This window comes from Marmota flaviventris, chromosome 10, assembly GCF_047511675.1.
Source record: "Marmota flaviventris isolate mMarFla1 chromosome 10, mMarFla1.hap1, whole genome shotgun sequence".
In the NCBI taxonomy this organism is placed as follows: domain Eukaryota; kingdom Metazoa; phylum Chordata; class Mammalia; order Rodentia; family Sciuridae; genus Marmota; species Marmota flaviventris.
Window position 1 is genome coordinate 111,149,218 of NC_092507.1, and position 12,007 is coordinate 111,161,224.

At 34.4% G+C, this 12,007-nt stretch overlaps 1 pseudogene; it reads left to right on the forward strand.

Moving 5' to 3' along the window:
- Nucleotides 1-3,354: 3,354 nt before the first annotated feature.
- On the forward strand, nt 3,355-4,257 carry LOC114082457 (vomeronasal type-1 receptor 90-like; annotated as a pseudogene).
- The last annotated feature ends 7,750 nt before the right edge of the window (nt 4,258-12,007 follow it).

Consider the following 12,007-nt stretch of genomic DNA (forward strand, 5'->3'; position numbering starts at 1 on the left):
CTTAGGTCATCTTTATGAATTGTTCGCATTCCCCAGGATGCTCTGATGCTTTCTAACAACCATTGTACATCAGCATGGACAATACTATAGAACTTGCTTTACAATTCCAATAAGATATATTTACATAATTTTAATCATATATACTCCATGTGCAGCATTTACTGATATGATTGTTTGTGGTTCAAAACTGGAGATAATAGGATAATTAGAAAAGTATTTTCTGGGTTTTCTACAGGCACTATGTGGAGAAAGAATTGTTTTGTTTAAGAATACATCAAATTGTTGGGACTGGGATAGAGGCTCAGTGGTAGAGCACTTGCTTAGCACATATGGGGTGCTGGGTTCGATCCTCTGCACCACATAAAAATAAAATAAAGGTATTGTGTCCAACTACAACTAAAAACCAAAAATATTTTTAAAAATTGTATATTAAATGCATACATCAGGAAACAATCTAAGATTTTCCTTTTCTTAATACAGAAATTCACTTTTAACAAACAATTTTCCACTGATTTTAAGGCAATGAACAAACAAACCTATGAATTTCTGAATATGATTGCAAACACATGGCACAGGACACTCCTGATTTTCATTACTCTTGTTTGCAGAACTGCAAATATTTGATCACACTGAACTTAATGTCATCCGAAGGTCTTGAGACACAGGTGATTAAAATATTTCATTCAATGAGTGTTATATTACTTGGTTTTTATAAGGATCAAATGTCTGAAATGAATTAAAGCAGATCCAGAATGCTACAGGAATGATGTGATAGAATAAATTTTTTTTGGTTTTGGTTCATAATATAATTTTTGTTGTTTTTGAAAGAAGACAATTTAAAAACATTTTTTTGTATTTTTTTTTTTTTTTTTTTTTTTTGGTATAAGGGATTAAAGCCAGGGCTAAGGTTAACAACTGAGAAACATACCCAACTATTTTTATTTTTTTTATTTTGAGGCAGGGTCTCACAAATTTGCTTAGAACTATGCTACATTACTGAGACTGGCTTTAACTGGTGATCCTACTGTCTTAGACTCCTGTGCCAGGCCTAGAACAATTTTTAGAAGTTATATATCACATGTTATTATGGATCCATTTAAACTTATACTATAAAGTTCCCATAGATACTTGACTTATGTAAAACAAATTTGTAAGAATGGGCAAATGCCATTTATATGTACATAGATGTCACAAAATAAGACAGCTCTATTCTAGTGATCCAATATGATCCATAAAAGCTGGAACACATATAAATATTAGATTCCCAACTTTATTTTTTCTGGACTTATGATGGGAGACAACTCCCAAACCTTGAATGAGTGAATGGAAAACTTTTTATTTTACATGATCATTACTTGGTAGAAAAATTGTCTTTTTCTAGTGGTGGTCGAGAGTTTTCATTTTCCACAAATAGTGCATGTTGGCACTCATGCCTTGAAGCTGAAAAAGTTTATCACACAGAAGCCAAGAACACAAAGACTTTCTATATCAATAATAAGAAAGGGAATTAGATAGATGGTGGGTAAGGAGTGCAAAAAAACTTTTAACAGAGCAAAGTTTTATAGCAAATAGAGTGATGAGGCTATAATGATGACTTACAAAATTCAAAATAACCAGAGAAGAGTTTGCAGGTTTCCAACATAAAAATGATAACAAATTGAGAAGATGGAAATTCCCCTGATCTGATCAAAGCACAATCTACACACATCTTGGATTATAATGCTAGGTCTCATATATAAGTACAAATAGCAGATTCCAATTAAAAATCAAAATAAAGAATCAACACTTTGATGTTTTAACCTAGTTTCTACAGATTTTTAAATGATATCTCATGTTCATAAATATTTTATATTTCTGCTTTCTCTTTTATCTTGGGTTATATATAGATCTATATGTACTACAAAGCCATTTGGCCACACATGCATGATTTTGTGATAAGTGTTATTTTTCAATATATGGCTGGAAATGATTTAAAATACATACTTACTACTATTTCAGACACTTGAGTTAAAGCACAAACATGCCTTGTATAGAAAAACTTCCATTGGTAGATCAACATCAAATTTTCTGTATCAAATTTATGCTTAGGTATCTGAACTGAAAAATTGCTTCCTTCTTTGAGATGACAATTGAGACTTTTTTGAAGGTCCTTCATTCAGGCTTTGCTCCAATGATATCTTTAATGAGAACCTTACAATGAAATAACTTGGAATCTATTTTAACTGTGACTTTAGTTACCATACTAATTACAGTTGCCTTAGTAGAAAACATTAGAATATGTTCCTACTAATATTTGGTAGCTGGAATTGGCTCACTTATGATAGTTATTTTGGTGGTGATAAAAATGGGTATGTAAAAGGTATAGCTATACTGGAAATTCAAACACAGTCCTAAAGTGCCACCAAAGATCTTTCTACATACATTTTTAAAATGTTCTACCATTATGGAAAAATCTTGAGGTAGCCACAGAGATAGACATTATTAAAATTAATAAAGAATTACATATCCCAAGTCATATAAATGACTTGCATTAATTAAAACACATTGGCCAATATATCTAGAAGTCATTATATGTCAGAAACACTTCCATATTTGGTACTTCATCATCTTGCACACACAATACCTCTAGAATTCACATAATAGGACTGCCCATATTTCATAGATGAGATGATCACAATTCACCAACAAGGATGACTCAAGGTAACACTTGAAACCAATGGAAGATAACATAAATTCAAACAATTTGTCATAAAGTGGGTAATTCTCAATGTTGGCTCAGTTGATGTATTAAAGATGTTAGGTCTGGTAATAAACCAGTATAAAGATTGCACCAAAATAATATATTGTAGTTTAAAACTACTCCATTGAGATTAATTTCTTGAGAGAGATGGCATTCTCTACAATTATGCAATCCTCCCATTTGAATTCACCAAAATTAGGCATTTTCAATATGCACTTGGGACTTCACTGAGGAGAGAAAGATGAAAAACCAATAAGACACTACTCCAGAAGACTTCAAGATAAGATTATAATGGAGAATTTTTTAAATAATATATAGTAGTTCTGAATGGATAGGAAAGCTGATGTACAGTGGGAACTCAACAATTGTTATGCAATTCAGACCTGATTTTGTAATAATAGAAAAAATTACACTTGGCAGGTGTCAGAAAACTTTTGAGTGCTGAATTGGGAAAAGGGTGTGTTAGGGTGAATCCACACATTTTCTGATGGTAATAGGAGAGGCTGAGATTCATGACGGTGATATTATTTAAATAAAGACTTTTTCTTCATTGCCTCTGAAGATATATACTCTGTGATTCCTTGCCTAAAAGAAGAAAAAGACCAACCAACTATATGATTTTTGGTTTTACCATAAGGAATGCATTTTTCTCTGAAAAACAATTTGGGATCTTGGTCAACTCCATCCTTCTTCTCTTCCACATCTCCATATTCCTCCTCCAGCACAGGCTCAAGACCACTAACCTGATCATAGGTCTCTTGGCCCTAATCCACATAGGGATGATGATAATTTTAGGGTACATAGCTGCAAGTGTCTTTGTGTCTCAGGATTTGGGGGATTACATCAAATGTCAATCAGTTATCTACTTGCACAGGTTTCTGATGGACTTCTCCATTTGTGCCACCTGCCTGCTGAGTGTCCTTCAGGCCATCATCCTCAGCCCCAGAAGCTCCTGCTTGGCCAAGTTCAAACATAAATCCCCACAGCAGACCCTGTGTGTCCTTGTTTTCCTGTGGGCTTTCTACATGTCCTTGAGTGCTCACTTCTCATTGTCTTCTACTGCCATTCCCAATGTGACCTCACATGGCCATGTATTTATTACTCAATCTTGCACAATTTTACCCATGAGTTACTTCATCAGGCATTTATTTTCCGTATTAGGTGTATTCCGGGATGTCTTTCTTATAGGACCCATGGCCCTCTCAAGTTCATACATGTTGGCTCTCTTGTGTAAACACCAGAGGCACTTCCAGCACCTTCAAAGCACCAGCCTTTCTCCAAAAGCATCCCCTGTACAGAGGGCCACCTGGACCGTCCTGTTACTCATGAGTTTCTTTGTGCTCATGTACTGTTTGGACAGCATCTTCTCCTCCTCAAGATCTATGTGGAAAGATGACCATGTTTGCTTTTATGTCCAGATGGTGGTGGCCAATGGCTATGCCACAGCCAGTCCTTTGATGCTAATCTGCACTGAAAAATGAATTATTAACTTCTTAAAATCATTTTGGTTAAGATAGTAAAAATTTAAGTACTGATGATAGATAAGTTCTCCTAATGTGCCAATACACTGGCTTCCAAACAATAAATCATGTCATACAACAGATACTCTCTGGATTATGTGAATATGGAGATATGCATTTTTTGTTAAATCTGTTAGAGACATGTGAATAACAAATGTGTCACAGAAATGTCAATGCTTTACCTCTTTGAGATAACACAAGGGTCCAACATATCTGCCTGGTGTCAGCAAAAGATTCTTATGAGGAAGGTGTGCATTAGCCACTATAAACACATGGAGAATGTATATCATGTTTTAGTAAGTGCTTTAAATGAGCTGTATTTTTCCCAACTAAATATGTCAATATTCACTGCCATGAATTACCACCAGAACCACCAATTGTTCTTTTACTAATCTGCTAAAAAGAATGGAATGTAGGGATTTAAGATATCATATATAAACCGGTTCTCATAATAGCATTATTAACAATAACCCATGATGGAAGCAACTCAGTGTCCAAAAGCATATGAAAGTATAAGCAAAACATGGCCTCAGCATATTATGGGATATTATTCTTCTTGAACAAGAACAACAAAAATTGCATGAGACAGTAATTCACAAACCTTTAATGTGGAAAGTAGAACTGAGTTTAGAAACACATACAGACAGAAAGTAGATTTGCAGTTACCAGGACCTGAGGAAAGTTGTCATTGAGGATTTCTTATTTGATAGCAGGGAAGGGACAGATGGAAAGATTTCAGTGAAAGACACCAAGAACAGAATACAAAATCAATTTGAGTACTTCTATTGAACAGTAGGGTTCATTAAAACAACCTTATGTCTGTTTCAAAATAAAATTCACAATACGTAAAGACAATTAACAGCTGAAGAGGTGAAAACATTTATTACTATGATTTGATTATTACAACTTATGTACATGTACTGAATTACCATAATGTCCCACATAAAAATGCATAAATATATATCTTTAAAAATAGTTTTTGGTAACTTTATTACAGCTATAAAAAACTCACTGAAATATAAATAATTTTATATCTCATGATTCTAAAGATGCCAAAATATGATTTGTATAATTTTCTAACAGTTTTAATGCATCTTCTGGGGGAAAAGCAGTTTTTTATCCTTAATAAATTTACCATCTGATCCAGCAATCACACTTACAGATTGTACCCACATTATTTGTAAACTTATGCCCACAGAAATGGGGTATGTTGCTGATGACTTGGTCCTTGTTCCTAATGACAATTGAATTAAGAGGACATGGTTTTGAGGAAAAGGAAAAGCAGGTATATTATTGCTTTTGTAAAAAAGAAGATTCACAGTGTACTACAGTTCCAGAGGCTGTAATTCTGCTCATTACAGGGAAACCTTTTTGTTGTTGTTATTTTATTTTGTTTTGTTTTGTTTTGCTTTGTTGTTTTTTATACTGGTGATTGCACTCAGAGGCTCTCACCGTTGAGCCCCATCCCAAACCAATTTTGTATTTTTATTTAGAGACAAAGTCTCACTGAGTTGCACAGCACCTTGCTTTTTCTGAGTCTGGATTTGAACTCAAGATACTCATGCCTCAGCCTCCAAGACCCTGGGATTATAGGCATGAGCCATAGTGCCTGGTAGAACAGGCAAGTTTGTTGTTGTTGTTGTTGTTTGTTTGTTTTTGTAGAAGCTATTCAAAAACTGCCTTCCAGATATTCCCTGTAGGAGAACTGCGATCCCCTTGGTAATTTGGGAGACAGCCATTCCTTAGATCTTCAGGTGCTATTCCTGAAGGCTGAGTGACTTGGTTCCTGTGGTGGGTGTGTGCTCAAGGCTGTCTGGATCTAGGAGGGGAAAAGAAAACTTTGTTCCTAGCCCCCCAAATTAAGGAGGGGGAAAGGGAGATGAGGAAAAGAAAACATGTCCATTAAAAAAAGTCTTAGTGGCAGATCAGCAAGGGCTCTATTCAAGCCTGAGGCAGACCACTACTATATATGTAACTATTGACAGCAGCTTTATTCACTAACACCATAAATTGGAAGGAATACAGACATTCTTTTGCAGATTAGTGGAGAAGCAAATGTATTTTCCAAGAAATATTTATTCAACAAAAAAAGAGTAGCCTATTGATTAGCTCAACAATAAAAATGAAACTTAAATTCAGTTTACTGAGTAAAATAAGCCAGGATGAAAAGGGTACTTCTTTTATGCCATTTATATGACACTCCTGAGAAGGAGAAAATATAGAATAGACTTGGGGCTACTGATTTTCAGGGGTGGACAAAAGTGTAGCCCTTTAATAAAAAGTGGATGTGGCCTGGCATCCTGTGCCTGCAGCCAGCTTCTCAGGAGGCTGAGGCAGGACAGCATAAGCCCAAAAGAGTGAGACCAGGCTGGGCATCACAGCCAAGATTCTATGTTAAAAAAAAACAACCCAGAGACAATAAGAACAACCAGCAGCAACAACAACAACAAAGTACTGAGGCCACTTTCAAGGTGAAGGAACTTTTTGCACTATGCTGGAATTACACATAAATGGATGCCTGCCATTTTTCAACATAATGGAATTCATTTTACAAAAATCCTGAACTCTAATGTGCAAAAAGAAAAAGAAAAATTTTAAAATGGAATTGATCTGAGGAACTCTGACAAGTGCTGTTTGAGCTGGAAACTATAAGACCATAGATAACATCTGAGATAATGTACACCAACAATGTGCTCTAATAGCAAGCTTGTTACAGAAGCATTGATTAAGAATTCATAAACAGCTCTTAGAATAAAACAAATATGTATACGGTGGTTAGTGGACATGGGGCTGTGTACTGTTAAGTCTAGACTGAGACCTGCTGCACTGCATCATGGTCAGAGACATCAACATGAACTTGTGTAGCTTGATAATGATACATGTGAATAAATCCAGAAACAATGAAGCAAGTGTCTAAATGTTACAGTTAGTATATATACAGACATGGCACCCAGTTCTTGTTAAAGTAGTCCAGAGTAGTGACACATAGTGCCCAGGTCTTGGTTTCTGTTACAAAACAGAACTAGTGAATGGTGTCAGTAGGAAGAAGAGAAAGTGTAGATCCACACCCCACAAAAAAACAATGACATTATAATTTATAGACCAAGATTCTTTCATGAGAAATCCAGAATCCAGTTAAGTTTCCATACCATGGAAGAACACAAACCAGAAAATATTTCTGATTCCTGTGATTAGAACGAATGAGGGCTGAGTTCTCTTTCCTCTAAGAAAATGTCAGCAAAATAGAAAAAACTTGATTAAATTTTACCTAAACACACTGGAACAAAAAGAGAGATGCAAATCAACTGAAATCAGAAATAAAAATTAAGACATCACCACCAGGTTTACAGAAATAAAAAGCGTAATCAATGAGGGAAGACTGAGAAATATTACATGCAACAAATTAGTTAACTGGAAAAAAATCAAAAGGAGATGATTCAAGGTGCAGAGGCCAAATGGCAGAATTGATCCTTGTCCAATCTGCCATCTTTGTTTATATCAATAGATTTCATTAGGTCATTGGCATCTGTAGTACAGTATTCTTCCTGTGTCATTAGGCAGGTTAAAGAGTTAGCAACACCACGCAGCCTATTCCTCAGATACATATTATAGTTGCAATGTGCTATGTCAGGAGTTTTGAGTAGCTCTAAAGAAAGACCATTGTTTAAAGTTACTGTTATGTGGACAGGTTCAGGCATAGTGAAGCTTTGTAAATCATTGTGGTTGTATAACAAGAGAGTTTCTGTATTCCCAGGAGCTTTGTGTCTAAGATAAAGGGCAAGGCTGACTTTTAGAAGATACAAAAAAATGAGTCATAAAATGGAGTGCACATTTGTAATTCCAGCCACTCAGGAGGGTGAAGATAAAGAATGATAGGTTATCTCTTTGATGTTCCTTGATTAATTTCCTGTGGATGTAGCTCAGTGATGAAGTACCTCTGGGATTAATCCCCATTAATTTCTAAAATATAAAAGGATATGAAAAATTTGAATATGTAAGAATTGAAGAGATCAAATAAATTTTCAAAAAGTTCCCAAGAGAGTCCATTATTTTGTGGGCTTACTAGTAAAGCCTATTAAACTTTTGAAAAATTAATACAAATGCTTATCAATCTTTTCCAAAGCATAAAAGAGTAGGGCATATTTCCTGATTTATTCCATAAGTCTATATTTTTCTGATACCAAAGACATTGTTAACATCATTATATATTTGTCAAAACCCATAGAATTTTCAAAACCAAGACTAATATAAACTATTGACTTTGAGGGATAAAAGTGTGCCAAAAAGAATTTGTCTTATGAATGCAAGGGTGGTACAACATAAAAAAAATCAGTAAATGTAATACATCATATTAACACAGAAAATAAAAATCTCAATGATAATTTCAGTTGATATGAAAAAGGCATTTGACAAAATGGAAGACTTGTTATTTTTTTTCTTAAGAATTACAAAAACTAGGTAATGAAGGGAACCTTCTCAAAAAGATAAAGCAGGTTTATGAAAAACCTACAGCTAACATTATTCTAAATAGGGAAATACTAAAACTGTTTGCTCTCATATCCAGAACAAGAGAGGTATTCCCTTTTTTTACCTCTGCTGTTCAACAGTGTACTGATAATTTTAGATAGATCAATTAGGCAAAAAATAAAGAAAGAAAAAAGAGACATTCAAGTTAGATAGGGAGAAGTAAAACTATCCCTGTTTGCAATGATATGATTCCATAGATAGAAAATGCCAAAGAATCTGAGATAAAAAATACCAGTGCCAAAGGCCAGGTGCGGAAGCACGTGGCTGTAATCCCAGCAGCTCATGAGGCTGAGTCAGGAGGATCACAAGTTCAAAGCCAGCCTCAGCAATTTAGTGAGCAACTGAGAAACTCAGTGAGATCCTGTCTCTAATAAAAAATACAAAATAGGGATGTGGCTCAGTAATTGAGTGCCCCTGAGTTGAATCCCTGGTACTTTCCCCCCAAAAAATATATCACTTCCAAACCCAATATAATGAATTTAGCAAAATTACAGATTATGAGATTAATACTCAAAAAATCATCTGCTTTATCTGCCACTAATGAACAATTTAATATAAAAATAATTTCACTTATATTTGCGTATAAAAATAAAATGCATAAAAATTTAACCAAATAGAAAGTCTTAGACTTCAAAAAATATAAATCATTGATCAAAAATTAAAAAATTTCAACATATATAAGAAGATATCCCATGTTCATAAGTTGAAGTAGTTAATTTTGCCAAGAGGGGAATGCTAAACAAAATAATCTCCAGAGGGCTGGGGCTGGGGCTGGGGCTCAGCGGTAGTGCACTTGTCTGGCATGTGTGAGGCACTGGGTTCAATTATCAGCACCACATATAAATAAATAAAATAAAGTCTATCAACAATATTACACACACACACATATACATATATATGTATGCATATATATACATAGATATATACAACTAATTATGGATATATATATATATATATAATAATTTACAGATCCAATGTGATCTCTATCAAAATCCCAATTGTACTTTTTTTTTCAGAAATGACAAAGCTGATCATTAAATTCAAACCAAATGGCAAAGGGCCACAAATACCCCAAATAAAATATTTTTGAAAGAAAGTCAGAGAACTCATACTTCCTGATCTCGAAACTTACTATAAAGTTATAGTAATCAAAACAATATGGTACTTACAGAAGGACACACAGATACACCAATGGAAATGGGACATAACCCAAACATAAACCCATGCATCTGTGGCCAATTGCTGAGCCTCCTCCAAGCCATTACCCTCAGCCCCAGAAGTTCCTGCTTTGCAAATTTCCAACATAAGTCCCCACATCAGAGCCTATGTTCCCTGGTTTTCCTGTGGGTTTTCTACATGTCCTTGAGTGCTCACTTCTCAATCTTTACTGTTGACAACTCCACAGTAAACATGCATGGTCTTATATTTATTACTCAATCCTGAACAATTTTACTCTTGAGTTGCTTGCTCAGGCATTTATTTTTTTTACATTGGGCATATTCAGTGACATGTCTTTTATAGGGCTCATGACTCTCACATGTGGATACATGGTGACCCTCTTGTGCAAGCATAAAAGGCAGTACCAACACCTTCAGCATAATAATCTGTCTTCAGCTGCATCCCCTGAACAAAGAGCCACCCAGACCATTCTGCTGCTCATAAGTTTCTTTTTGTTCATGTACTGTTTGGACTTCATGGTCTCCTCCTCAAGAATTCTACATAACAATGACCCAATAGGTCATGGTATCCAGGTCATTGTGGCCATGTGGCTATGCCACAATCAGTCCTTTATTGGTGATCAGTACTGAGAAACAATTTATGAACTCTTTAAAATCATTATGGAGGAGTATACTAAGTGTTTAACTTTGAGTGATGGACTGGTTGTGTTAATGAGACTTTGAACAGTTTTATAATTATGAAAAATTGTATGTGCATTCTAGGTTAAAGAAAATAATACTTGGTTTTATAGTTTTTTTAAATAAATTGATTTACTTTGATACACAGAGATGGAAAATATGTAATAGATAATTTAGTCATTTACCTATAAGATGACACAAAATTGCTACATTTCTGCTTGATTTCAGCAAGGGACACCTGAGAGATTGTTCTCAAATTCATAGCTTGGGTTAACCCATTCTGGTATATGCATAAAAGTGTACAATACTTTTATAAGTTAATAGTCTCAGTGATCCATATCTTGCCTAATAAAATATGGTAACATTTATCACCATAAATTAACATATGATCCATTAACTGTAGTTCTCCGCGTACAGCAGAAAAAAAATGAAAATATGATTTGTATACCTATGCTCATAGTAGCATCATTTACAATAGCCAATGTTAAAAACAACACAATGTGCATAAGTAGATGAATCTAGAATCAAAATCTGGCCTGGAATTTATTGGCTTTCAATAGCAAAAAGAAAAAAATCATGGCACACCATTCACTACCGAAGAAACTTCAAGACCCTGTATCAAGTAAAATGTGTTGCAAAAGAAAAAATATTGTCATAATCTACTTTGAGAAGGTAGAGTTAGATTCTTCTCATTTATAGTGTCAGAAGACAGACTGGCAGGTTTCAAGGATTCAGAAAAAAAGACAATGGTGAATTTGTTTTATTAGATAGAGTTAGATTTTGAAAGAAAAAAAAGGCACTGGGAATGGCTGATGGTTACAATTCCATAATAAAATGAATGCACTAATTGTTAAAAGTATTACTCATATGTCGGGGCTGGGGATATGGCTCAAGTGAGTAGCACACTCACCTGGCATGTGTGAGGCACTTGGTTCAATCCTCAACACCACATAAAAATAAAATAAAGATATTCTGTCTGCCTAAACCTAAAAAATAAATATTTTTTTTAAAAATATTACTCATATGTCATATCTACTTTCCATAATAAAAATATAAATTAAGAAAGAGACTTCAGATGTTGCTCAGTGGTAAAGCATCCTCGTGTTCAATTCCAAGTACTAAATGTTTCAAATGTGAAAAAATAAATTAAGCATGAAAAATAATCAAATGCATAGAAATAAACTTAACAAAGGAAGTGGAAGACTAACGCTGAAAACTATATTATATTATGTTGAGAGAAATTAAAGCAGTTACAAATAATTGGGAAAACATCTCATGTTTATGGATTGATAGAAACAGTAAGTTAAAATATCCATACTACTCACAGCAGTCTACAGATTCAATAAAATTCTCATCAAAATTCC